The sequence below is a fragment of the Notamacropus eugenii genome, chromosome 2, assembly GCF_028372415.1.
Source record: "Notamacropus eugenii isolate mMacEug1 chromosome 2, mMacEug1.pri_v2, whole genome shotgun sequence".
Lineage (NCBI taxonomy): Eukaryota > Metazoa > Chordata > Mammalia > Diprotodontia > Macropodidae > Notamacropus > Notamacropus eugenii.
In genome coordinates, this window is record NC_092873.1 from 508361436 (window position 1) to 508389135 (window position 27700).

General features: G+C 41.3%; 1 long non-coding RNA gene across 1 annotated transcript; it reads left to right on the forward strand.

Annotated features, from left to right (window-relative positions):
* Positions 1-10711: 10711 nt before the first annotated feature.
* Positions 10712-11914, forward strand: LOC140530102 (uncharacterized). The gene is made up of 2 exons (XR_011975793.1): positions 10712-11137; positions 11619-11914. It is a non-coding gene; the product is annotated as an uncharacterized lncRNA (long non-coding RNA).
* The last annotated feature ends 15786 nt before the right edge of the window (positions 11915-27700 follow it).

Genomic DNA, 27700 nt, shown 5'->3' on the forward strand with positions numbered 1-27700 from the left:
CAGTAATCTACTGGAACTTCCAACCAGGAGCAAGCCCATAGTCATGTTGTTCAGACAGAAAGCTGAAAGAGTCAAAAACTTGAAGTGTTTGAACTAGAAGAGCAGAGAGAAGTCTTTGCCCTAGATTATATCACTTTGGGAGCATTGAAAGCTTGCAAATCCTCAAGCTATGCTGTTCCTGAGATCCTGGAATCACACAATACTCAACACTCCCAAGAAAGCAGGAGAATGATTTAAGGGGACAAAAGCTTAGCGCTCTCTCTCTCTCTCTCTCTCTCTCTCTCTCTCTCTCTCTCTCTCTCTCTCTCTCTCTCACACACACACACACACACACACACACACACACACACACACACACACACACACACACTGCACAGAGCCTGGACCTAAAAAAAGTCTAAAGCCAAAAATATTTTAGAAGAATGGGCAAACTACAACAACAACAAAAGAAGTCCACAAAATAGAGGTATTGTGGTCATAGGGAAGACTCAAGACACACACTCAGAAGAAGAGATTTACTCCAAGACATCTATAAGCAAGGACTCAAAGAGGAGATAGAGAAGCAAATAAAGAAGAAGGAAAGAAAGAGTGATTATTGGAAACAAGTTTGAGGACTGGATGAAGGAAAGTAAAAAATTCTTTTTTAGAAAGTATTTTCTCTTTTTCCAATTATATGTAAAGACAATTTTTAACATTCATGTTTACAAGATTGTGAATTCTAAATTTTTCTCCCTCTCTCCCTTTTTCCCCTCTCCTTTTCCTCAAATGGTAAGCAATATATGTACTATCATGTAAAACATATTCTCATATCACTCTCAGTTACAAAAGAAGAAATAGATCAAAAGGAAAAAAAGAACATAAAATGAAAAAATGCTTTGATCTGCATTCAGAGTCTATCAGTTCTTTCTCTGAATGTCTATAGTATTTTCCATATGAGTAATTGTCTTGGATCACTGCATTCCTGAAAAGAGTTGAGTCATTCGTCATTGGTCATTGCGCAATGTTACTGTTACTGTCTACAGTGTTTTCCTGGTTCTGCTCACTTCACTTTGCATCAATTCATACAAATCTTTCCAGGTTTTTCTGAAATCTGTCTGCTCATCCTTTCTTACTGTACAATAGTATTTCATTACATTCATATACCACAACTTGTTCAACCATTCCCCAATTGATGGGACATCCCCTCGATTTTCAGTATTTTGCCATCACAGAAAGAGCTGCCATAAATATTTTTGTACATGTGTGTCTTTTCCCTTTTTTATGAGTTCTTTGGGATACAGACCTAGTGGTGGTATTGCTAGAAGAAGGATATGCACAGTTTATTTGTCCTTTGGACATGATTCCAAATTGCTCTTCAGAATGATTGGATCAGTTCACAACTCCACCAAGAATGCATTAGTGTTCCAATTTTCCCATATCCTTTATTATATTCCTCTTTTTTTTGTGAGGTGGTACCTCAGAGTTGTTTTAATTTGCATTTCTCCAATCAAAGTGATTTAGAGGACTTCTTCATATAACTATAGATAGCTTTGATTTCTTCATCTGAAAACTGCCTGTTCATAGCATCTGACCATTTATCAGTCAGGAAATGACTTGTATTTTTATAAATTTGATTCAGTTCTCCATATGTCTGAGAAATGAGGCCTTTATCAGAGATACTTGCTGCAAAGATTGTTTCCCAGAAAAGTGAAGAATTCTTGATGGGTGTCCTGGAAAACAGGTAGCACTGTCACCTTTTTTAAGTGCAAAGTGAAAAAATTTAGAGTGGAGTTGGGGGCAGAAGAACAAGAAGCAGATTTGGGACAGTCACTGTGGGGAATGAGACAAATAATCATCAGAGTATGTAATGAATGAGTCCTATACAAATGGAACAATAAGGACAGTTAAAATTCAGAGGCAACCTGCTGACTTAGTCTGATCTGAAGAGACTTCCTAAAGGAAACATTTGGATCTGTGCCTTTTGGCACGGGGCCGGGGGAGAAGGGTGTGGGGGGATGGGGGGAAGGTGGCACCTGGTATGGTGGCACACATCTGTAATCCAAGCAATCAGAGAGGCTGAGGCTAATGGATTTCATGAGCTCTTGAGTTCTGAATTGCAGTGGAACATGACAACTGAGTGTCTGAAAGTTAGAATTAACCAAATAGAAGTTAATTATTCCAAGAGATATCAAGAAATGCCAAAACAAAAAGAAAAGGCTAAAAAAAACACACACACACAAGAAAATGTAAGGTATTTCACCACAAAAATGGCTGATCTGGAAAATAGAGCAAGAGAATATTTAAGGATCATTGGACTACCTGAAAGTCGTGACCAAAAGAAAAAAAAAGAATTTAGATATCATATTTCAAGAAATAACCAAAAAATACTGCCCATATCTTTTAGAATCAGAAGTCAAAGTGGAAATTAGAAAGAACCCACTGGTCACTTCTTGAAAGAAACCCCCAAAATGAAAACTCTGGAAAATATTATAGCAAAACTCCAGAACTTCCAGGTCAAGGAAAAACTACTACAAGTAATCAAAAAGAAAAAGTTCAGACATCGAGGAGCCACAATCAAGATCACACATCATTTAGCAGCCATCACTAAAAAGAAATGGTGAGCTTGCAATGCAACAGTCTAAAAGGCAAAGGATATAGGATAGGAACAAAGAATAATTTACCCAGGAAAGCTGAGTATAATTCTATGGTGAAAAGTGAACCTTTAATAAAATAGAAGGTTTCTAAGCATTCCTGATTTAAAAAAAAAAAAAAAGACCAGAGCTCCATAGAAATTTTGAAGCACAAACACAGGACTCAAAAGAAACATAAAAAATAAAGAAAAGAACAATCATAAGGGACTAAACAAGGATAAATTACTTACATTCTAAAGAGGAGAGATATGCATGTGTCTGCTCTGAGGACAGAGAGGGAATCTAATTAGGCAAAAGACGTGAGAGTGGTTCTTATTATGTCTTAATGATCTTAAAACAAAAATGGAAGGAGAGGGAGAAGGGAGAGGAATGTGAAAGAAAATTATCTCACATTTTCGGGATGTTCAAGTAGAAATCTAAACAAGGATGAGGGGGAGTGGATGATACCTGAACCTCATTCTCATCTAAACTGGTTAAAGAAGGGAAGAATACACACACAGAGCTGAGTTCAGAAATACATTTTACTGGATAGGGAAATAGGAGAGAAAGAGAAGAGGAATTAGAGGGAAGATAGACAAAGGGAGGGATTACTCCCAAGCAAAACAAACCCCTGATAAGGATGTACAAAAACATTTATAGCTCTTTTGCATTGGCAAATAATTGGAAACTGAGGAAGCACTTATTAGCTGGGGAATGACTAAACAAGTTGTGGTATATAAACTTGATGGAATACTATGTTGCTTTAAGAAATGATAGAGAGTGCTTCAGAGAAATCTTGGAAGACTTGTTTAAAGTGATGCAGAATGGAGTGAGCAGAATCAGGGAAACAACTTATATAAAGACAGCAACATTGTAAAGTAAAATAACTTTGAAAGACTTGGGAACTCTTATCTGATAAGTATCAGTCAATATTCCAGAGGAATAATGATGAAACGTGCTACCCACTGCCTGATAAAGATGAAAGACTCAGTACAGAAGGAGATGGTTTTTTATACATGATCAATGTGAAAATTGGCTTTGCTTAATTATATATATTTGTATCTTTGCATATTCTGTTTTGTTTTTCTTTCTCAAATGGAGAGGGGTTGGAGAGAAATGAGGCAGATTCTTGAAGAGTGAAAAAAATTACTTTAAAAACTTATGTCTAATCATAGTATTATCTGACTCAAGAACATTCACTCAGTGGTTCTCTATTATATAAATTCTCCTTTCTTAAAGCTAATTAAGTCTGGCAGACTAGTTGACATCCACTGATAATCATGGGGAGGAGGGAAGAACATTGGTGGGAACTGATGAGCTATCAATCACATGAGAAAGACACCTCCCAAATTAAAAAAAAATGGGAAAGGAATTATTTGTACAAAAGTATTTATAGCAGATTTTTTGTGGTGGATAAGAATTAGAAATCAAGGGGATGCCCACCAATTGGGAAATAGCTGAATAAGCTATAGTATATGATTGATGGAATATTATTGCGCTATAAGAAGTGATAAGCAGGATGATTTCAGAAAAACCTGGAAAGAGTTACATGAACTGATAAAAAAGTGAGCAGAACCAATAGTAACAGTGATACTATACAATGAAGAAATGTGAGTGACAGCTATTCTCAGCAATACAATGATCCAAGCCAATCCCAAAGTAATAATGATGAAGCATGTTATCTGTCTCCAGAGAAGGAGCTGATGTTGACTGAATACAGACTGACACATGCCGTTTCTTTCCTTCTTTCTTTCCTTTTACCCTCCTTTCTTTCTGTCTTTCTTCCTTTGAGTCTTCTTGAACAAAATGACTAATATGGAAATGTTTTACATGATTGTACATGTATAATCTATGTCAGATTGCTTAGCATCTCAGGGAGGCAGGAGGAAGGGGAGGAAGGGAATTTGGAACTCAAAATGTAAAAAAAAAAAAGAGAGAGAGAGAGAGAGAGAGAGAGAGAGAGAGACCCAAAAGTTTTTTTTTAATTGTTTAACATAGATGGGGAAAAAATAAAAGAAAGAAAGAAAGGAAGGAAGGAAGGAAGGAAGGAAGGAAAGGAAGGAAGGAAGGAAGGAAGGAAGGAAGGAAGGAAGGAAGGAAGGAAGGAAGAAAGAAAGAAAGAAAGAAAGAAAGAAAGAAAGAAAGAAAGAAAGAAAGAAAGAAAGAAAGGAAGGAAGGAAGGAAGGAAGGAAGAAAGAAAGAAAGAAAGAAAGAAAGAAAGAAAGAAAGAAAGAAAGACAGACAGACAGACAGAAAGAAAGAAAGAAAGAAAGAAAGAAAGAAAGAAAGAAAGAAAGAAAGAAAGAAAGAAAGAAAGACTTTCCAGCCCCTCAGGGCTACACCTAGACTCTGAGAAAATAAGTAGCAGCTAAACTCTGAACATCTGATTTGTCAATAAGGATAGAGGTTTGTGAGGTTGCTCCAGAGCATACATGCCATACACTTGAAAGTCTAGTTCCTCTTTCTGTGGTGACAAAGAATTAGAAATAGAGGGATGCCCATCAATTGGGGAATGACTGGACAAGTTGTGGTATATTGTAATGGAATACTATTGTTCCGTAAAAAATGTTGGGCGAGCAGATTTCAGAAAAACCTGGAAAGACATACATGAACTGATACTGAGTGAAGTGAGCAGAACCAGGAGAACACTGAACACAGCAACAGCAACATTGTGCAATGACCAACTTCTATAGACTTAGCTCTTATCAGCAACACAATGATCCAAGGGAATTCCAAAAGACTCATGATGAAAAATACTATCCAGAGAAATCTGGAGAAAGAACTGCAGGGTCTGAATGTAGATCAAAGCACACTATTTTTCTCTTTTTTATTTTTTTTCTTTCTTATGGTTCTTCCTTTTTGTTCTAATTCTTCTTTCACAAAATGACTGATGCTTCCACATATGTTACATATGATTATACATGTATAGCCTATATCAGATTGCATACCATCTTGGGGAGGGGGAGGGGGGAAATTTTGAATTCTTTATCTTATAAAAGTGAATGTTGAAAATTAAAAACATCTTTTAAAATAAAGTCTAGTTCCAATATCTTCAGAGCTGTTGAACAAAAATTCCCTCACATATTCTTTGGCCAAGACAAACTGGCTTATTTATTCCTTTCTACTATCTACCTCTCTGCCACCTACAAACATGCCTGTGCTCCTCTGTTCTTAAAAAAACCTTTACTTTATCCACCCATCCCTGCTAACTATAATTCTATATCTTTCCTATCTTTCATGGCCAAACTCCTTAAGAAGGCCATCTATTTCCTTTGCTTTCACTCTCTTCTTAGCTCTCTGCATTTTGGCTTTGTTGGTCTTTAAGGTTATCAGTCATCTATTAATTGTCAAATCCAGTGACCTTTTTTCAATCCTTATTCTTCTTGACCTCTCTGAACTTTTGATTTGACCTCCTTCTTGTAACACTGCTCTTTCTCGGTTCTCTTCCTACCTGTCTGACTGCTCTTTCTCAGGCTCCTTTATTGGATTCAGATCACACCTACTAATTAAGGCTGACTTTGGCCAGTTTCTCTTCTCCCTCTATACTATCTTCCTTGTTGGTATCAGCTCGTATGGATTCAATTAGCATCTCTTTCTAGATGATTCTCAGATCTAATTATCCAGACCTAACTTCTCTCCTGAGTTCAATTCTCACATCTCCAACTGCCTATTGGATAGTTCTAATTGGATATCCCATAGACATTTAAAATTCAACATGTCTGAAATTAAAACTTATTGCCTTTCCCTCCAAACCCTTTGCTCTTCCTAACCTCCCTGTAGACTGTAAAGTATATCACTATCCACTCAGTGACCCAAGTTCACACCCTATTTGTCATTCTTGACTCTTCAATATCTCACCCACCCCATATCCAATCAGTTGCCAAATTCTGTCATTTCTACCTTTGCAGCATCTTCTTCATATTCCTGCCTCTTTCCCTCAACACAATCCTCATCACCTCATGCCTGGACTATTGCAATAAACTTCTGGTTCATTATCTTTCTGTTTCATTGCACTCTATTCCAATCTCTCCTCCACTTAGCTGTCAAAAATGATAAAACTTGAATGAGATCATGTCATCTCCCTACTCAGTAAACTCCAGTGGCTCCATATTAATTCCAGAATCAAATATAAATCTTTCTGTTTTACTTTTAAATCTCCTCATAACCTGGTCCCCCTCTATATTTCCGGTCTTCTTACACCTTACTCCCCTCTCCCATGTTCTCTGATCCAGTGATAATGGCCTCCAAACCCTTCCTCACACAAGACCTGTTTCCCATCTCTGTACCTTTTCAGTGTCTGTCTCTCAAGCCTGGAATTCTCTCCCTCCTTATCTCTGCTTTCCTCAAGTCTCAGTCAAAAGCCTACCTTTTGCACAGAGCCTTTCCCAAACCTTCCTTTAACACCAGGGACTTCTCTCCATTGATTTTTTCCAATTTATCTTGTCTATAGGGTTTTGTACATAATTGTTTGCATGTTCTGTCTGCCATTAACCTATGAGCTCCTTAACATCCTGGCATTGTTCTTGTCTTTCTTTGCATCACCAGCAGTTAGGATGATGTTTGACTAATAGCAGGCACTTAAAGGATTGTTGACTGACTGGCTTGACTGTTCCCCTTACACAACACCGTGTCCCATATCTTAGCACAGTCTGTTCCCCATGCCTGACATGTACTACCTCCTCCTTTCCAACTCACAGAACCCCTAGTTGATCCTCCAAGGTTCAACTCATATGTCACCCCCTAGTGACCATCTTTCCATATCCCCTTTAATCACTAGTGACTCAATCTACCACCACCACTCTTTTGCGTATTTATCCATTTCATTCCATATCCTCAGCCCCCAAAGGACTATAATATATCCCTTGAAGGTAAGGATAGTTTTTCTTTTCATCCTAGTATTCCCAGTGCCTGCCTACCTACCACACTACCTGGCATACAGTAACTGTTTGCTTGTTAAATATCTGCAAACTTATTTTAAGGCAGCCTCCTTTAGTCACCCCCTCTTTCTCATGTATCTCCAATCTCTCCCTCTGGGCTAGATAACCTCCTGTCTCTTTACAAACATTCCCTAGTTTCCCAGTTTCTTTTTTTTTCTTTTTTTTGTATGGGATATTCTTTTTTATTATTATTAATTTATTTGTTTTCAGTTTTCAACAATCACTTCCATATGTTTTAAATTTTCTCCCCCTCCTTCCCCCCTCCCTCCCTGAAATGGCTTACAATCTTATATGGGTTCTATATTTACATTCTTATTAAATATATTTTCATATTAGTCATGTTGCATGAATAATTAAAATGAATAGGAGAAATCATGAGAAAAAAACATAATGAAAGAGAAAATAGTCTGCTTCATTCTGCATTCCGATTCTATAGTTCTTTCTTTGTGTTCCCCAGTTTCTTAAAAAGTGGTTCTTTCACCCTTGTTGATTAACTGAATCTTCTCCCATCTCACCTTCCAGTAAATTTCTTGAAAAGTTGAGAACTCCCAATGTCTCTGCTTCCTCACCACCAACCCATTGCAATCCAGATTCTGACCCCACCAGTCTACTGAAATTCCTCTTTCAAAAGTCCCCAGTGACCTCTAAACAGCTTTTTAAAAGCCTTTTCTCAAGCCTCAGCCCCCTTGACTTCTCAGCAGTAGCTGATAAGTGTTAACCATGCCTGCCTCTCAGATATAATCAGTCAACAAAAGTTTACTTTTAAAATTTTATTTTGTTAAATATTTTCCAATTACATGTAAAAAGATTCTGACATTCATTTTTTAAAATCTTGAACTCTAAATTCTTTCCCTTCCTCTCCCCCTATCCATTGAGAAGGCAAGAAATGTGATAGCAATTATATATGTGAGATCACGCAATACATTTCTGTATTAGCCACAACAAGCATTTATTATTCACCTATTCTGTGCCAGGCACTGTGTTAAAAGCTGAAGATATGAAGAAAGGGGAAATAGCTTTCAAGGAACCCCCATATCTGATGGTGGAGACAACACGTAAGCAAATGATTATAACAAAAAGACACCAACAAAAGAAATGAGAGGTGAGGTCAGAGGCAAGGTACTAAGATGAAAGAGGATTTGGATTCTCTTGCTCAGATTCATTCAATGTTTCCTCATCTCCTTAATAAAGTGGATATTCCTTAAGGATCTATTCTCATCTCTAGACAAGGCAGTATGCCTAATGAACTGAGTGATGGATTAGGCATCGTGAAGACCTATGTTCAAATGCTACCTCAGAAACTTACTAGTAGATGACTCAGTTAACACATTAACGCTATGAGCCTCAGTTTCCTCTTCTACGAAACAGACATAATAACACCTGTGAGAAGCATCATAATATAGTGGAAAAAGAGCTACCCTCTTAGGTGATCCTGGGTTCAAGTCCTAAATCTGACATGCACACCATGGTATAATCCTGGAAACATGATTTTAACTTTTCAGGACTCCCAGGCAATTCCTTAAGACTATAATTGGCAGAGCCAGTGCCCATCAGCATTGATATAAGAGAGAGAGAAGAGACATAGAGGTCAGGGGCAGGGCGGGGAGGGAGGAGACAGGAAAGAGAAGAGGGAGACAGAGAGATGGGGGGGGGGAGAGAAAGAAGAGAGAGATAGGGGTGGGGAGAGTAGGAAGAGAGAGGGAGAGAGACAGGAGAAAATGGGGGAGGAGAGAGGGTATGACACACAGAGAGTGGTGGGGAAGGAGAGAGACAAAAAAAGAGAGTAAATAAACATTTTGCAATCTATAAAGTGCTACATGAATGTCAGTAGTTGTTAATTATACTCCCTCTAGTTAGCTGCAGTCAAAGGACATGGATTTAAATCCTTTGTACAATCCTTTGAAAACTGTATGATCTTGAACAAGACACAGCTTATCCAGGCTTCAGTTTCCACCTTTATAAAATGAGGTAATTGAATCAGGTGGACTATGAAGTCTTTCCCAGTTCCAGATACATGAAATTCACATTCACCCTCTGCTTCAAGAAATTCAAACTTTATGCAAATCATTATGTGCAGATCTAATGTCTCTTCTGAGCTCCAGATGCCCCACTTCCCCCATCTCTAGCTGCCTACCTCAGATGGCACCTCTGCCACACTTCAAATAACCCACCCTAACATGAACTCTTCTCTTTCTCCAACATTTCACTTCTGATTGCTCTTTGTAGCCCCATTAAGCTGGTCTCTCATGCCCTGAACCTTGCTGTTATCTTTCCCTCTTCCTGTGCCCTCACTTCTCATCTCCCCTCAGTTATATATAGTCTCCTGTTCATTCCTTCTCATTGTTTTGGCACCTGATGTCCCCTCTTTTAATTCCTATCACCATCACCTAATATAAGCCCTCATTGCCACCTTCCTAGACTTCTTCATTAACTTCATAGCTGCTCATCCCTCCCTCCTTCTCCACTCGAATCCAGTCTTCACACACATAGTCCCAGTAATCTTCTGTATACATAGCTGTCATGCCCCTACTTAGCTACAAACCTTTCTTCTGCTCCCTCCTTCATTCTGAATGAAGTTCAAGATCATCAGCATAGCTAAGACCCTAGGAAACCTGGCACTTTCCTATCTTCTCAGGCTTATCTCCCATCCCTGCCCTCCAGGCACACAGTAGCTTGTCAGACCAGGCAAATCTCTGACCCCAAGCAATGACCTTGCATTCTCTTGCCCCATCCCCAATCTGTTGAATTCCTACTGCCCCCCCCTCCCCCCCCCCCCCCCCCGCCCTTACAATCTAATTCCAGTGGCCACTCATTCTGGAATCTCTGTACAGCAGGTAATAATCTTTCCTGTTGGATCTTGATCAGCACCACATTTGACTCCCTCAGGAGTTCAAATCATTTATTATTGTGGATTAAAGCTACTTGGGACTTTGCCCTATCAACCCCCATTCCCACCTCCCCCCTCCCCACCACGATTTATGGTAGAGCCAAGAGGACCGGGGAAACCATGAAGTTGATAGGTTAGGCAGAGATCCTACTGGGCTGCCTCTGCCCAAGGTCTTCCCAAGGCCCTGCACATAGGTGATGCCAATGAATGTCTGTAACAATGGCTATTATGATAACTATGTCCTCTCCCTATGGCCTTTTATCCTCATGGTGGTTAGAGGAGTGAGGAGTTGGCAAGGAGATGGGACTAGGGGAAAAGGCAGGGCTGTACCCAGCCCAGTCCTAGGGTCCTTTGTGGGTTACAAAGTACTTCCTCGTGAAGGATGCTCACTGACTCTTCCGAGTTTCTTCCCGTACCCCACCCCGGTTCTTGCTCTATCCAGTCCTGCTGGTGGCGCCATGGTCTGGATGGCCAGGTCTTTGTCCATCTCTCTCCCTCCCCCCTCAACCATTTCCGGGGCCCGTGACGACATCTAATTCCCTCCTCACTTTCCATCGCCAGTGGAAAAAAGGAAACACTGGCAGATCCTCTGCAGAGCAGCTAAAAATAGCCTTCGGGAGGCGGGGAGCGGGTCGTGACGTGAGACCCAAGGGCACGCCAGGAAACGTGGCCCCTCTCCCTTCTCCGCAGGACCATGGACAGAGGCAAGAGCTGGGCGGGGGGCGGGGAGGGGGGCCTGGGGGCGGGGAAGAGACAAAGGGTGATAGCCCTTCTCCCATTCCCCCACCCCAACGTATCACAGCCACTGTGAAGTTTGGGAGAATGGGGCCCCGCCTACCACCACCCTTCAGCTCCTCCGGGCATCCAGAGCCGGCTGTCCCCAGCCCAGTCCCTCTCCCAGGTGGGCCACAGGAAGACAGGACAGGAACAGAAGGAGAGAACGGATAGACCAGTGGGCAGTTTGACCCCGGACGTGACCCAGCAGACGGAAGCGAGTCCGAGGAGGGGGAAGGACCAGAGCCCCAATTCTCCCCTCTCCTCCTCCCCGCCCTTCTCCCCTTTATCTTTCACGCCAGCCGGAAGTGGGAGCTGTTTAGAGAGGGTCAGGACCCCATCCTGTCAAACCTCCTGTAGGAGTGCCCAGTGCCCCTTTATACCTCTCAAGTAGCTGTTTTCTTTTCCTAGGAGCTGTTTTCCCCAAGGCCAGGACACCCAGGATCTCTCCAGGAACACCACCATCTCCACCCCCCCACCCCCTCAGTGCAGGATGATCTGGGGGAAGACAAATAGCCTCTCACACCTCAGGCAAAGGCCTTGTGCTCAGAGGGCCATCAAACATTTATCAAGATCCTGCTCCGTGCCAGGCAGTGTGCTGGTGGGCACCTGAACATTCAGACCAAAACTAGGCAGGCAGTCTTTGCCTTCAATGTTTCTCAGGGGAACACCTAACAAACTATATTACAGGGTCCCCTAACAAGCTACCCTAGACTAGTGTCAGTTTCATGGGAGACTTCCCATTTTATGTGCTGAGTTGTTCTCTCTCCAGCTGCAGGGATGGGAGACAGCACTGGTACTAGCGCCAGCCCCTCACAAGAGGCGGGGGAGCTTTCACCCTCACAAAAGGGGAATAAGAATTTATAATATACCTACTATGTGCCAGGCACTGTGCTAAGTGCTTTTTTTACAAATATCATTTCATCTAAATGTCACAACCCTGTGAAGTAGGTACTGGTTCATCCTGGAATCTCCCCACAGCCAGTAACAATCATTCCCCTCAGATCTTAGAATCATGAAATTTTACAATCATAACATCTCTTCAGAATCAACTGTCAGCAAGTCAAGGACTTGGGATTTCATCAGTGCCAGAACTTTCTTGGCAAAGATACTGAAGTGGTTTGCCATTTCCTTCTCCAGCTCATTTGACAGATGAGGAAACTGAGGTCAATGGGGTGATGTAACTTGCCCAGGGTCAACAGCTAAGGAAGTGTCTGAGGCCAGATTTGCACTCAGGTCCTCCTGACTCCAGGTCTGGTCCTCTACTCACTGCACCACTTATCTGTCCTTATGCCACCTAGTTACTTTTCTATATCCCAATATCCCCCAGTATTCCCCTGTCCCCTCCCTAAGAGCTATCCCATATAAGAAATAGCATTTTAAGGACAAAAAAACGGGGAAAGAGCAGGAAAAACCAGTTGAACTGATCTATACATTGAAAAAGTCTGAAGATAAGTGCAACATGCAATGCTTGTGAACCTCCCAGCTCTACAGAGGAATAGGCCACCAACATCTTATTTAAGTCCTCATTTTGTGCAGAACTCTCCTGTGGCAGAAGCAGAAGACACAAAGTTTAGATAAAACTGGGTTCCCCCTTATCCATCCTTTACCAAGAGAAAACTGAAATGCGCAACATACTGTAGAGTACACCAGAGCACAAATAAAGTGTCCCTGTGAGGTCTTTAGTGGAAGGGTATCAAGGCAGCCTTCCTGGAGGAGGTGGCTTAAATGTATGGGCAGGAATACTGCAGGCAAAGAAAGAAGAGAATGGGATCCCAGTCCTAGGACACAGTGTGAGGAGGGAAAAGAGGAAGGAAAAAAAGGAAGGAAATGTGTCTAACATGTACCAGGCACTTTATAAATATTATCTCGTTCATTCCTCACAACAGCCCTAGGGAGTAAGTGCTGTTTATCATCCCCATGTTATAGTTGAGGTAACTAAGGCAGGCAGAGGTTAAGTGACTTGACCAGGGCAACACAGCTAGCAAATGTCAAGCTGGATCTGAACTCAGGACTTTCCAACTCCAGGTCCAGCTCTACCCACTTTACCACCTAGCTGCCTTGGGAGGGCCCTTGGCACATTCAGGGCTCTAGTTTAGCTAGAGGATATGGTGGGCAGAAGGTAACACTATGATCCTATCTGGACAGGCAGGCTGATGACTGCTGAGAAAGACTAGAATGCCAGATGAGGAAGTTTTCTGTTCTCTCGAGAGGCGATGGAAGGGGACATGAGCAGATCTGTAGGTATGAAAGAGGGAGGGAGGAAAGAGAAGCAGGAAGACCTCCAAGGAAGTCATTGTCATAGCAGATAGTTAAAAGGGTGGTGGCCTTGGGGATGGAGGACAGGAGTGCTATCTGCCCAGCAAAGGCTCTATTCATCTCTATGGACATTGAAATTATATTTGTGTATATTCACCAAGCAGCCAGAGAAGGGTGGAGGGGAGCCCCAAACCAGCAAGATCTTGTGCCACAGTTGTATAGACAGGCACATGCACCTCTATGGTGTCCTTTCCTGGGCACCGGAAGGAGGCAGATGATGAGGGTGATGACAGGCTGATTTGTCACTGAAAAGCAACAATGGATCTTACTTCCTCTCTCTATAAATTAAATTAAAGCTTTTCATTACAGTTTCTGGGAATACAAGGATATACTTTGGCATATTTGGAAAAACATGGGATGTTCTGTCAGAGACCCTAGGTTAACATCCTAACTTACTACCTGCTCTATTTTGGACAAGTCCCTTCTCATTTTTTCCTTTGTTAAATGACATGTTGAAAAGGATGACCTTTTACATCCCCGTGACTCATCAAATGTCCCTTAATAAGGGGAAAGGACCTTTTTGTACAAACATTTATAGCAGCTCTTTTTTGTGATGGCAAAGAATTGGAAATTGAGGTGATGCCCCTCAGTTGGGGAGTGGGTGAACAAGTTGTAGAATATGAACATGATGGAATACTGTTGTGCTATAAGAAATGATGGGCAGACAGATTTCAGAAAACCCTGGAAAGATTTCTATGATAATACAAAGTGAAATTAGCAGAACCAAGAGAACACTGTATAGAGAGAAACAGCAATACTGTATAGTGATCAACTATGAATGATTTAGCTATTCTCAGTAATACAACAATCCAAGACAATCCCAGGGGACTCATGATAAAGCATGCTATTTACCTCCAGAGAAAGAACTGATGGAGTCTGAAAGCAGATCAAAGCATACTATTTTTTTTACTTTATTTTTGTGGGTTTTTTTCTTTTGGTTTGGGTCTTCTTTTACAACATGACTAATATGATATGTTTTGCATGATCGAACATGTATAACCCATATCAAATCGCTTAGTAACTCAGGGAAGGGGGAGGGAGGTGAGGGAAAGAGAGAGAAAATTTGGAACTCAAAAGAATTTTAAATGAATATTAAAAATGGTTTTACATGTAACTGGGGGAAAATAAACTATCATTTTTAAAATAAAATTAAAATTCACTTAACTGTCTGTTGAGTCCCAAACCGGAGCTGATAGGGTAGGACCTATTCCAACATCAATGGAATAAGAAGTCTGGAATGACATGAGTGACCTTAGACCAATCTTTTTTCCTTAGTTTCTTCATCTTTAAAATAATGGGGTCCAATCTGTAAAATCCCTCCCAGGTCTGATGGTCTCTGACCTAAGTTCTAAGCCCCTCCCACCTTTTGCATTTTTTATTCTCTTTCCAAAGACCCTTTCTAGATCTCACATTCAATATTCTTTAATTTTTTAATTTAATTATGAGAGACTGGTACTTAAAGAAGCCAGGAGATGGGAAAACACCTTGGTGAAAAAATTAAGGCAAAACATTGTTCTTTGTCATTTATCTGACTCCTCCATCTCTTTGTGTCTTCCCTTTTCCTGTTTCCATTTCCTGTCTCCAGTTTTTGTCTCCATTTCTTTGTCTTTTTCTCTTTCCTGGGTTTCTAAATGTTCCTCAGCTCCTGTAAGTCTTCACATGCCTCCACATGTTTCTTTTCAGTCTCTCCAGGACATATCTATGCTTGCTACTATCTCCACTTTTCACCTCCACCTTGTCTCTTTCCCTCCATCTCTTTATGTATCCGTTTCCTATCTCCAGGTTCAGTCTCCATATTTATGTCTTCTCATCTCTCTGTCCTTCCTGTCTCTCTCTTTCCCTATCTCTTATCTCTGGTCTCTGACTCCATCTCACTCTTTCTCTCTCCTTGTCTGTCTCCATCTTCCTGACCTTACTTCCTCTCTCTATCCTTCATCTGTTTCCTTATTCTCTTCTTCTCTCAGTCCGTGTATCTTTCCTCATATTCTTCATTTCTCTAGTCAGTTCAGAAGAACTATGGGCACTTCACGAAGGTTGGTAATATTTGCCTTCAAATACTGGGCAAGGCTTGTCTATGTCATCCATGCACAGTCATGGGACCTGGTGGGGGACAACCTCCCAGATGCCCTGTGACTATAAATGGATGAGGCCGAGGCCACAGGCCACACAGGAAATGTAAATTACTGTTTTATGGATATCCCTTCTACACTTTTAGACATTCACACATGTATGTGATCGTCCCTCCTCCCCTGCACACTTATACAAAGACTGAATGAGAAAGAAATATACATTCAGATACAAGGTAGACACACACACACATGCACACACACGCACACACACACACACACACACGGAACAGGGAAGGAAATGAGCATCTGTGTTGTGTCTCCCATGTGTCAGGCATTAGGCCAAGCTTTTTTAATAAATATTTTGTAATTTAACCCAGAATGGGAAAGGGAGAGGTGGATGAAAAAAGAAAGATGTAAGGATCAGGAGAAGCAGCTGGGGATAGGTGGCCTGAAGAAGAGCAGACTTAGAAGGGATATGAGCACTGGAAGAGCTGTGATGCAGAGGATGGATTAGCTTTGTTTTGTCCAGTTCCAGGATGATGTGAGGACATAGCAGAGAGGCAGTGAAGTTAGTCTGAGGTCCAGAGGAGAGGATGCCTTACAATGTGAGCTTTTCAAAAGTGGAATGGACTGCTCCAGCAAGGAATGAGTTCTCCATCACTGGTGTTCAAGTAGTGGCTGGATGCCTACATGCTGAGGGTGCTGGAGAGATTTAGCTATGTGTTAGACTAAATGACCTCTGAGGTCCCTTCCATCTTTCAGAGTTAGTGACTGAAAGACACTGCAAGGGAGAGTGAACAGAGAGGTATAGAAGACAGAGATAGAGACAGAGAAAAACAAAGACAGAAAGAGAAGGGGGAAGGAGAGAGAGACAGAAATAGAGACAGAGGCAGAGATGAGAGAGAGAGAGAGAGAGAGAGAGAGAGAGAGAGAGAGAGAGAGAGAGAGAGAGAGATAAAGGAGATACAGAGAAAGGGTAGAGAAAGACACAGAGGACAATCAGAAAGGAGCATGCAATATGAGCTTAGAAGAAACTCTCCCACCCCTCCAAGGCACCTCCATATAGATTGTGGAGGGCATCCTGTGGGCAGATAAGCTGATTACACAACCTTAGAGTCTCTGCAATTTCCTGGAGCAGCCTGGACATTGGACTAGCCAGGTGCTGAGCCAGGATCCCTCTGGGTTCATGTGCTGCAGTGGTCTGGGTAGAGACAAAGGTGGGGAGAGAAGGGAGAAGGATCAGTATTCCAGAAAGAAGCAGTTGAGGCCCCACTAGGGTTAGCCCAGACATGTTGGGATGGAGTCAGTCAATAAACATTTATTAAGCAGCTGTGGTGGGTCAGGCACTGTGCTGAACACTGGTGGACCTCATTTCACAAATTCACTGCCCTCCCTTTCTGTCTAAACCATAGCCACCCAATACTCCAACTTCACCACATCCAAAGAGGCCTCCAGGGTAATCCTGTTCCGCTCTGTCCCCTCCCCCCATCCCGATCTCGTGTCCAATTCCTCAGCCATCGTGTGGGCTCTGACATGTGCCATTTTGTGACAATGGAGCCTGTCTCCAAAGCTAGAACTGAGTGTGTGTGTGTGTGTGTATGTGTGTGCGAATTCTCAGAATTAGTGTGTTTGGATCTATGTGTGCGTGCATGATGGGAACAAAGTATCTGTAGGTATGTGTGAAAACATGTATCCGTGAGTCACACAAGTCAGGGCTGTCCCTTCTCTTTAACTGCATCTCCCAGAACTGCCTGGTACAGAATACCATGTCATTGAAAGTGATGCCAATGTGTACCCTGCCAGGGGCCAACACTGCAGGGGTGCAGGGGCCTGAACTGGGAGCACAGTGACCTGGGTGCTCATCTTATTACTCCCCTGTCACTGGACACCTTTGAGCAAGTCACTCAATCCTGATTCTCAGTATTCTTCCCGAAAATGAAGATGTTCAATATGATCTCAAGGTCTCTCACGGATCTGATATTCCATGTTCTGTGTTCAAATGCCTCTTGCTGCTCTGACATGATTATGACTATAATTACAGTCAGCATTTCCATCAACTTTAAAGTTTGCAAAGCAATTTACAAACTATCTCATTTGATTCTCCCCATAACCCTGTGAGATAGATGCTATTATTATCCCAATTTTACAAGTGAGGAAACAGAGGCTGAGAGAGATTCAGTGACTTGATTAAGGCTATACAGCTAAGTGTCTGAGGCAGGGTTTGAATTCAGGTCTCTTTGACCCCAAAGCCAATGGTCCTAACAACCTCCCTCCTCTCTCCCCAGCTTTGACATTTCAGGTCCCTAATGTCATCATGCCCTTGCTTCTCCAATCTCCTTCCTCTCCCACCTCGCAGGACTCCAGCCTCCTGACAAGCTCAGGGAAGGGGGATCTAAAACAAATCTCTCTTGCTTCTAACCTTAACCCCATACTGTTTTGTTCCTGTCTTCATCTTGGCAGACTTTCCCCCTGGCCAGGAAATGGAAAAACAGGATTTCCTCTTCCTGCTGCTCCTCCTTTCACCCTCTTTTTCCTCCCCCTAGGAGGTGGGGAACTCCTGGCCTTTCTGGTGGAGACAGTGGGGGATGGGCAGAGATGCAGGAACACCACAGAACCATCATTCTCAGCCAGGAGCCCAGGGTGCCAGGAAATGGGGGTGACATCAGCATTGGCTTTCACTAGTGCCAGGTCACTCCCTAAAAGCACCCTCCTCTTGGCTTATCCAAATGCCACCCATTCTCCTAAGCTTATTTCTGCTCCTGGTTCCTCCAAGATGGTGTATAACTTATCTCCCTTAGAGCTCCCACAGCACTAAATATGAATATATATATCTATGTATCTGTATATTAGGATATATATCAGGATATTAATATATATATACACTAATACAGTATATTTCTATATGGTATATTATAATATGGGGTATATTAGTAAAAAGTATACAATATATTATATTAGTATATATGTATATTAGTATGTGTATGTGTGGGCATATGTATGTGTATATATATATGTATGTATATACATATATATGTGTACATGGATATGTGTGTCTATGTGTGTATGTCGGGTACTGTGATGACTGCTAACATGAGGAGAACCCACCAAACTGGCAAAGAAGGCAAAAGAGATGAATCATCATTGTTGAAGGGATCATGGAAAGACAGGCACACTAATCCACTGTTGCTGGAACTGTGAACTGGGAAGTGACTAAATAAATTGTGATCCACGAATGGAATGGAGTATTACTGCCCCGTAAAAATGATGAATATGAAGAACATAGAGAAGTAGATGAAGACCTTTATGAACTGATACTGAGTGAAGTAAGCAGCACTAGAGAAAAATATATGCAATGCAAATTTTGAAGCAGAATGCTGAGAAATTATCAATGACTAAACTTGATCCCAAAGATGTGAGACTACCTCCCTCCCTTCTTTGCAGAGGCAGCGAATATGAGTTTGGATCACTACACATAATTCCAGACCTGGTCTGTATGTTGGTCAGTTTTGCTGGACAATTTTTCTCTTTTTTATTCTTTGTTACAAGGGATGACTCTCTGGGGAGTGAGGGATATGTTGGGAATTGAAGATAATAAAAACCAAAGATATTGTAGAGCAACCTATCATCTTTTAGAGAGTTGGCTAAGGCACTAAGTCTAAGGGACTAGCTGACATTCATACAGCTGATAGCCATCCAAGACAGGACTTCTGGCTCCAAGGCTAGTCTTTCATTCATCACACTGGGTTTTCATAGGAACAAATGTAAAAGTCTTACAGTTGGGTTCTAAAAGTCACTATCACAAGTGCAAGATGGGAGAGGTACTATTAGAAAGTAGTTAGACCTCAAAAGATCTGAAGAGTTTTACTGGACTTCAAGCTCAATGTGAGTTGAGTCTGCTTCAACAGCCAAAAAAGCTAATGTGTTCTTGTTGCTCAGTCATTTCAGTCATCTATGACTCTTTGTGTCCCCATTTGGTGTTTCCTTGGCAGAGATACTAGAGTGGTTTGCTGTTTCCTTCCCCAGCTCATTTTACAGATGAGGAAACTGAGGCAAACAGAATGAAATAACTTGCCCAGGGTCACACAGCTACTAAATGTCTGAGGCCAGATTTGAACTCAAGAAGAGTCTTCCTGACTCTCAGCCCAGAGTTCTGTATAGCATGGCGCCACCTACCTTCCCCAACCTTAGGTTGCATTAAAAGCTATAGTTTTTAGGAATAAGGTACTGTTGTCTGCTCTGGCCAGGCCACATTAATGACTAGCTTCAGATCTGACCACCACAGTTTGGGAAAGACACTGAGAAGCTAGTGTCCAAAGGAGGGGTGACCAGGTTGGCCCAGGGCCTTGTGTTCATCTCATTCAAGGATCAGTTGAAGATACTAGAGGTGTTCTATATGAAGAAGATTCAGGGAGATGTGATTTCTGCCTTCAACTATCTGAAGGTCTGTTGTTTTGTGGGGGAGGGGTCAGACTTGGTCGGCTTGGCTGCAAGGGGGCAGAACCTGCAGCAGCAGCAGCAGGGAGAAATTAGAGAAAGGCCAATTCATCCTGGCATAAAGAAAAACCAGGGATGTTTCAAAGTGGAATGGGCTGCCTCAAGCATCTCTGAAGGACTTCAAGCAGAGGCTGTCTGACTACTTGTTAGCCATACTGCCAAGACAGCCCGGATCATGAGGAAAGAGCTGGACTCCAAATCAGAAGGACCTGGGTTTGGAATCTGCTTTGGAGACTTATGAGCCAAAGGACCCTGGGCAAGTCACTTCATCCATATCACCTTTGGTTTTAACACTCCCACTGGGTCTGTTAGGAAGCTGAGACAAGATGATCCTATAGTATTTGGCGAATCTTGAAATGCCACAAATTATTATTGTTATCTCAGGGGATTCTCATTCAAGTCTAAGCTGGACAAGGTGGCTGAGTTCCTTTCTAGCTGAAGTCGTCTTCAAGTGCCACCTCCTTAGGAGGCCTTCCCTATTTCTCCTAATTGTGGTAGGTTTTCCTTTTTACCTAATCTTCTTGAAAAACAGACTTAACAGTGGTATTGCTGGGCCAAAGGGTATAGGCAGTTTTATAATGCATAGGCATAATTCCAGATTACTCACCAAAATGGTTGGATCAGTTCCAACAACAGTGACTTGTCCAGGAACTTACTGCTCATATGTATCAGAAACAGGACTCAAACCCAGCTCATCTCTCTGAGGCTATCTCTCCTTGGGCAATTTTCTCATAAAAGATTTGTCAATGGGTCACCTGCCCCAGTAGACCAAGTACACTATTGAGACAGCTATTCAGTAGAATGGAAAGAGTGCTGAATCAGAATTCATGTTCTTGCCTCGAACACTTCCTAGTGGTATGACTGTAGGCAAGTCACTCAAACACTTTAAGCATTCTCATCTGCAAATTGGGTTTAATAATATATATTATAAATAATATAATGATGTCATCTATGTCCCACCAAGGTTGGTGTGAGGATCCAATGAGTTAAAATAGGCAAGTGCTTTGCAAACTTTAAAGTACTCCAAATAGAGGAAATGCTAGCTATTGGTTATGAAGCATCTAATCTCTCCTTCTCCTGCAATCTTCTGCACCCAGCAGGTATGCTGAATAGGAAAGAGGGGTGCAGCCAGGGCCCCCTGACCTCCTGGAGCTCAGAATCTTTGGAAAGAAATGATTTGCATCCCTGGAAGCAAGTATATGGTCTGAAAAAGTTATAAAGGAGTACAAACAGAACAGAATGGCTTTCGCTTAATGGTAGTTAAATACCCAAAGAGAAGTCAGGAAGGGAAAACCTCGCTGACTGTGGGCTGGGGTGGTTAGCCAAGACTTCCTTGAGTTGAGTTGAAGATTTAGATAGGGGAAGATGAGGTGAAAGAGAATTCCAAAGAATGTTGAGAAGTGGGAGAGAGAGAGAGAGAGAGAGAGAGAGAGAGAGAGAGAGAGAGAGAGAGAGAGAGAGAGAGAGTCTTAGTAGGAAACAGCCAAGGAGGAAATCAGCCTAGGTAGAGGGTCTCTAGGTAGGAGAGCAATGAGATAAGGTTTGATAAACCAAAATCATAAAGAATTTTGAAAGTCAGAGTGAGGCATTTGAACTTGATTTGGAGTGATACAGCATGAGGACACTAGGAAGATTAGTCTGGGGCCTATGCAGGATGAAAAGGGAGAAAAAAATGAGGCTGGGGGACTTGCTAGAGTGTCATTGTAATCCAGGCACTAAGTGATAGGCTATGAACGGAAAGAGGTGAACACAGGAGACATCAATAAAACTGGGAGACAATGTTTATGTCATCAAGGTGGCAAAGTGCAAGAAGTGCTGCACTTGGGCACAGGAAGAACAGAATTCAAACCCCATCTCAGCCATCTCAGCCTTACTTTTCTCATCTGTAAAATGGGGATAATGACTGCACGGACCCTCCTAGGGTTGTTGTGAGAATCAAATGAGACATTTGCAAAGTACTTTTCCAACCAGAAAGTGTTACATAAGTGGTAGTTATTTTGTTACAGATGATGTTAGGAAGGTTTAGAAGATAACGCCAAGCTTTCAAGTCTCAGGGAATAAACCTGGTGGTGCCACAAAGAGAGATAGGGAAATCAGAAAGGCGGGACTACCTAGAAAGGAAGAGGAGTTTGATTTTGGATACATTGTGTTTGAACTGATAATGGGATATGCAAGTAGAGATATGTAAGTAGTCAGAGATGGAAGAATTAGATGACAACGTGTCACTGCCTAAAGGAAAATTGTAGTGGACCCTTTGATAAAATGAAAAATTGACTACAATGAAATGTTCAGGGATAAATGTAAAGTCTTACACTTAGGTTAAAAAAACCAATTTCCCAAGTATCCCAAATAAAAGATGGGGAAGGTATGCTAGACAGCAGTTCATTTGAAGGAAAAAAAAATAGGGGTTGAAGGGGTTGGAGTTAAGACTAGCAAATGGAAAGGCCAACATTTCAATATTGTGATACATGGTAGCAAAAAAACCAAACTAATGCAATTTTAGCCATTGGGGTCTAGGGAACTGCAAGGTCTATGAGTTAATAATGTGATACAGTAGTCCCCTCTCCCCACCTCCAAAAAAAATTAATGTAATTTTAGCCCTTAAAAGTACATAGTACCCAGAACTGGAAGGTGATAATCTTGCTGTACTGGGTGGGGTGCCACATTTTAGAAAGGACCGTGATACACTGAAGAACAAAGTAATCTAGAGTCAATAGACTTGGGAGACATGAGAGTTGTCTATGTGTACTGGAAGGGCTGTTCCCTGCGTGAAGCATCAGATTTGCTCTGCCTGTCCATAGGCAGGGCTAAGTAATGTAGTACACCAATGAAAAGAAAACGAAAAAGGAATAATACGAGGGAACATCTTCTAACAATTAGCTGCCTCAGTGATATGTGCTATTTGGGAAGGGAATGGGTTCCCCTTCACAGGTCTCTAAGCAACAGCTCAGTGACCACTGGGCAGGCAGGCATCAATAAATTATTAAGCACCAACTGAGGCACGTAGTCAGGCACTGTGCTAAGTAATGAGTATACAGAAGAGCTTAATCCAGGTGCAAATTGAACTAGATGGCCACCAGCTCTTTAACAATTCAATGAATCATCCATTTACCTGTGTAATGCTTTTAGTAGTGGATTTTCTTAAATAGCACCTTTGCTGGTTTGCATAAGACTCCCCCAGGTCACCTAAATGAAGAGCCATAGAACTTGGAGATGTTCTTTGACCTCGGATGTCTGCACAGCATCATGCATCATCATGAGTTCATCTTAGGAAACCTTTTCAATTCAATAGGGTGAGGAGAGGGTTAGCAAAGAACTAAGGAGAAAGGGAGCACATCACAATGTTGGACCTAGAGTCAGGAAGACTTGGATTCAGAACTTGCCTCTGACTCTACTATATGAATGTGGACAAGTCACTTAAAGTCTCTGAGGCTGTTTGCCCATCTATAAAATGGCAATCAATCACTCCTGGAATATCTCCCATGTAGGTTTGTGGAGGGGCTCAAATGAGTCAAATATAAAGCGCCTTGCACATCTGAAGTGCTGTATAGAGATGTCAGCTATTATTAAGAAGGCAATAGAAAGGAGAGTTTTATTTTCTGACGACTATTTACAAGTATCTGATAAAGTGTCAGAGGGTTTTGATTTGTATTGATGAAGTAATTGCCCACAGTGATGAAACTACCTTGAAACACAAGTACAGGTAGAGTTCAGTTGAATTTAAGGAAGAATTTCATACTGAGTGGTCTAAAAATAGAATTGGTGAGAATAATACATTATGATCAGGTAGGATTCATACCAGGAATACAGGGCTAGTTCAATATTAGGAAAACTATTAGCATTATTGATCATGTCAACAAAAAACCTAACAGAAACCACATGATTATCTCAATAGAAGCAGGAAAAGCTTTTGACAAAATACAACACCTATTCCTATTAAAAACACTGGAGAACATAGGAATAAATGAAACTGTTCATAAAATAATAAGCAGTATCTACCTAAAATCTTCAGCAAGCATTATATGCAATGGAGATAAGCTAGATGCATTTCCAATAGGATCAGGGGTGAAACAAGGATGTCCATTATCACCACTGTTATTCAATATGGTACTAGAAATGTTAGCTATAGCAATAAGAGAAGAAAAAGAAATTGAAGGAATTAGAATAGGCAAAGAAGAAACTAAGTTATCACTCTTTGCAGACAATATGATGACATACTTAGAGAATCTCAAAGATTCAAGTAAAAAACTGCTTGAAATAATAAACAACTTTGGCAAAGTTGCAGGTTACAAAATAAACCCACACAAATCTTCTACATTTCTATATATTACTAACAAAGCCCAACAGCAAGAGATACAAAGAGAAATCCCATTTAAAGCTAGGGTAGATAATATAGAATATTTGGGAGTCTACCTGACAAAACAAATCCAGGGACCATATGAACACAATTACAAGATACTTTTCACACAAATAAAGTCAGATCTAAGTTAAGTGGAAAAACATCAGTTGTTTTAGTAGGCCAAGTCAATATAATAAAAATGACAATTCTACCCAAAATAATTTACTTATTTAGTGCCATACCAATCAAACTATCAGATAATTATTTTCTAGAGCTGGAAAAATAATATCAAAATTCATCTGGAAGAGCAAAAGGTCCAGAATATCAATGGAACTAAAGAAAAGAAATGCTAGGGAAGGTAGCCTAGCTCTACCAGATCTCAAATTGCATTATAAAGCAGCAATCATCAAAACCACTTGGTACTGGCTAAGAAACACAAGGGTAGACCAGTGGAATTGGGTAGGTACTCAAGACACAGTAGTCAATGAATATAGTAATCTTCTGTTTGATAAACCCAAGGACCCCAGCTTCTGGGATAAGAACTCACTGTTTGACAAAAATTGCTGGGAAAACTGGGTAACAGTGTGGTGGAAACTAGGCATAGACCAATGCCTGACACCGTACCCAAGAATAAAGTCCAAATGAGTACATGATCTACATATAAAGATTGATACCATAAACAAATTAGTGGAACAAGGAATAGTGTATTTATTAGATTTATGGAGAGGGGAAGAATTTTTGACTGAACAAGAGATAGAAAGCATTATCAAGTGCAAAATGGATAATTTTGATTACATTAAACTGAAAATTTTTTGCACAACCAAACACAATGCAGCCAAGATTAGGAGGGAAGCAGAAAACTGGGAAAGAATTTTTACAACTAGTGCCTGGGAGAAAGGCCTCATTTCTAAAATATACAGAGAACTGTCAAATGTACAAGAATACAAATCATTCCCCAATTGATAAATGGTCAAAGGATATGAACAGGCAGTTTTCAGGGGAAGAAATTAAAACTATCTAGTCATATGAAAAAATGCTCTAAATTGCTATTGATTAGAGAAATGCAAATCAAATCAACTTTGAGATACCACATTACACCTATCAGATTGACTAACATGACAAAACAGGAAGATCATAAATGTTGGAGAAGATGTGGTAGAGTTGGAACACTAATTCGTTGTTGGTGGAGCTGTGAGCTGATCCAACCATTCTGGAGAACAATTTGGAACTATCCCCAAAGGGCTACAGAAATGTGCATACCCTTTGACCCAACAATACTGCTTCTAGAACTGTATCCCCAAGAGATCATAAAAATGAGAAAGGGTTCCACATGTACAAAAATATTTATAGCAGCACTCTTCGTGGTGGCCAAAAACTGGAAATCAAAGGGATGCCCATCAACTGGGGAATGGTGGAATAAATTGTGGCATATGAATGTAATGGAATACTATTGTGCTATAAGAAATGATGAACAGGAGGACTTCAGAGAGTCCTGGAAGGATTTATATGAACTGATGGTTAGTGAAAGGTGCAGACCCAGGAGAACTTTGCACACAGCAACAACCACAGTGTGCAAGGATTTTTTCTGGTAGATTTAGAACTTCATTGCAATGCAAGGACTCAAAACATTCCCAATGGTCTTTTAAGGCAAAATGCCTTCCACATCCAGAGAAATAACTATGGAATTCAATTGCAGAATGTAGCAGATCATTTTCTTTTGCATTACGTTTTGGTTTGTTATATGATTTCTCCCATTCATTTTAGTTCTTCTATGTAACATGACTGGTGAAAATGTATTTAATAGGAATGTATGCATACAACCTATATAAAATTGTAGGCCATCTCGAGGAGGAAGGGGGAAGGTGGGGGGAAGGAGGAGGAGGGAGGGAAAAATCTAAGTCATATGATAGTGACTGTAGAACACTGAAAATAAATAAAAATTTTTAAAAAATAGAATTGGGTGCCTTGGAAGTGAGTTCCCCATCACTGAGTGTAATCAAGCAGGTATCCCTGTGAGGGAGGAATACTAGAGAATGAATCCCTCTTTGGACGAGAAGTTATGATCCATTAGCAAAAAAACACATAGTAGCTCCCTAAGGTTCCCCCATGCTTAACCTCTCCTGTCCTATCTCCAGTCTGTTCTCTACACAACTGACTTCTCTACTCAAGAATCTTCTGTAGCTCACTACTGTTTCTAGAATAAAACACAAAGTCTTTGGCCTTTGGTCCATGATTCATGTTAATCTCCACATCCAGGTTCCAGCTAAACTTTCCTCTTCTATCATCATGCCTAGAATGGACTCTCCTTTCTCATCTCTCCTTAGAATCCCTCGGTGCTTGAGGCTCAGCTGAGGAGCTATCTCCCCAGGAAGCCTATCCAGACCCTCCCAATTTGGGGTGTTTGTTCCACCCACAGATTCTCTAATAGTTATCTGTGTAAATGTTAGTATGCATGAGGTATTAAACAATCATAATGAAGCACTGGGAATAAAAAGCAAGGTAAATAACAATTCCTACCCTCAAGGAGCTCATAGTCTAATGGGTAAGACAATATATAATTACATACAAGATACATAAAGGGAAGGTGATACCAGAGAGAAGGCTCTAGCAGTGGGCAGACTTGGAAAGTACTCCAGAGGAAGGACAGGGGAATGAGGGGCTTAAGAGTACCTCCCCTACACTTTAGTGTGATGTAAACTTCCTGAGTTTTTTTTCTTTCATTGAGAAAGGTTAGCAATTTAGGGACAATTTAAACCTGGGAAAGTTCTACAACTGGGAATGCACCTAACATCTTGCCACCTCCTTCATGAAGCCTTCCTGGATGTCTCTAATTGAAAGCAACCTCTCCCTTTGTTGCAAAACATTTGGGACTGGATATGGAGGAGCAGGGGGCGCTGGGCCAGCTGAGGAGAGGTCAAGGAAGACTTCAGAGGAGGTGGCACCTCGGTTGGTCCTTGATGTAAGGAAAGGGCACGTTTTTGGAGTTTAAATGCATTTGTTATTTGTGTCAAGTGAGCCCAGTCAAGAAAAAGAACCATTCTTTTCTGTGACCATTCCATCTGACTAGAGGAGGTAGTGGCACCTTGGAGGGAGCATTGTATCCCACCCTTTGCAAGCCCCAGGGGGTTTTACCAGGATTCCTCTTAAGGGACTGAGAGCAAATGGTCAGCCGAGGCCCATTACAAACTGACCTAACCAGTCATTTACCACAGCAGAAATATTCTTTGATACAAGAATTAACACACACACCTTAATTTCTTGCATGATCCCCA